Below are 1,698 nucleotides of genomic sequence, written 5' to 3' on the forward strand. Positions count from 1 at the left end.
GCCTCTTTAATAGGCTCCCCGAGTAATTCTGATTCAAAATACAGTTTGCAAACTACTGACCTATGCTATTTTCTTTCCTCACATAATAAATATCTAAAGGAGTAAACCCCTAGTGATAGATTTACAGGTACAATGGCCCAAATTGGAAGAAACAATCTTTGTGGGAATTAGTTGATCCTTTTCATCACCTCACAAATCTAGCTTATCATGTAAAATTATTTTATAATTTTTTTCATAATTATAATTTTATAATCAAAGTACTGTTAGGCACATAATGTATATGTGCTTATAATGTTCAAATGCATCCCCTTTTACCCCTATTGAAGCTAAAAATATAAATATGTTCCTGTATGAAGCTGGAAGAGCTTTACTGTAATGATCTAATTGTGGACATAAGAAATGACTGGTCTCACTACACAGTTGTTTCCAGGATAATTGGTTTAAGATCTACTTTTGCAAAGATCATCATTTTTGGTAGGCGTTTCCCAATACTTGACTGGCTTATTGATAACCAACCTATACAACAGAAAGCTTTCTTCAGTTAACTACGATTATGTTTTGCAAGGAGCCAGTCTTAGAGAGGTCACCAGAGAATGACATTGCTCGAGTTTTATGAGTGTTTTCAATGAGTTTTAGTTGGTAAATAAGTAAGGTATTTGGTTATACACTGCTTACAAAAATAATGTAAGTTAAAAATAATAAGGAAATGCACTATGATATAAAACTTTGTGAACCTGACTGCTTGTTTCTTTATGGGATGAAGCATAAATATTCGGGGGAGAAACCTTATTCCTTCCTGCAGATACTCCCTTGGCTCACTTTTGTAAAAAGAAATTCAGTGAATTCCTCTTCAGGTAAGTGTCCTCAATTTTATTAAGAGGGATTAGACTCCATCGTAGTTTAGTTGATTATTAAAGCATGTCTGCCTATATCAAAAAAGCAATATAGATTAACTTCACTCCCAGACTTGCCAAAGAGTATTATCTAAAAGCTTCTATCATAAAATACAGGTCAAAACTTAGATGAGAGACTATCTCTGGAAGATTGCCTGAAAGAACTAAAGGCAATCTGTTCCTCTAGATAATCTTCAGTTTGACTTTGATTCAAGCCAGTCTTGGATGATATTGCTTGCTCCATTACCCACTTCTAGTCCTAAACATAAGCAAAATTTCTTATGGAACTGAGTTTAGGCATAATGGCATAATACCAGTGTTATACATTGAAATATATTATACAATGACCTGGTGATATTGGTTGTTTTATTTAAAGTTGTTGAGGACATTATTCATTACATATACACTATAATACACATGAAGAATCACAATAAAAATTTCTCTCTGGTTGAATTTCTGAAAATAATTTTAAATCTTTTGAACAGTTTTTTTTAACTGTATGGTCTCCAGCTCATGTAACAAGCTATTTTTTTCTGTACTTCCCAGCATGCAATTTCAGTACTAACCTCACCTCTGGATTAATTTTACTTTACTAAACTTTGTAATTCCTTCATCATGATTTCCTCATTTATTTAAGGAAAGTCTTCTTACACTGCTCATATTTGTGTATATTCTTAAATATGTTCTGTAAAAAGACAGCATATAAATAAGCATAATAATCATAAAGCTGATCCTAGAGAAAAGCATGATTTTTAATGGTTCTGAAATCTCTTGCTATAGAGAAAAAGGCTAAAAGACCAGTCTA

The sequence above is a fragment of the Mesoplodon densirostris genome, chromosome X, assembly GCF_025265405.1.
Source record: "Mesoplodon densirostris isolate mMesDen1 chromosome X, mMesDen1 primary haplotype, whole genome shotgun sequence".
In the NCBI taxonomy this organism is placed as follows: domain Eukaryota; kingdom Metazoa; phylum Chordata; class Mammalia; order Artiodactyla; family Ziphiidae; genus Mesoplodon; species Mesoplodon densirostris.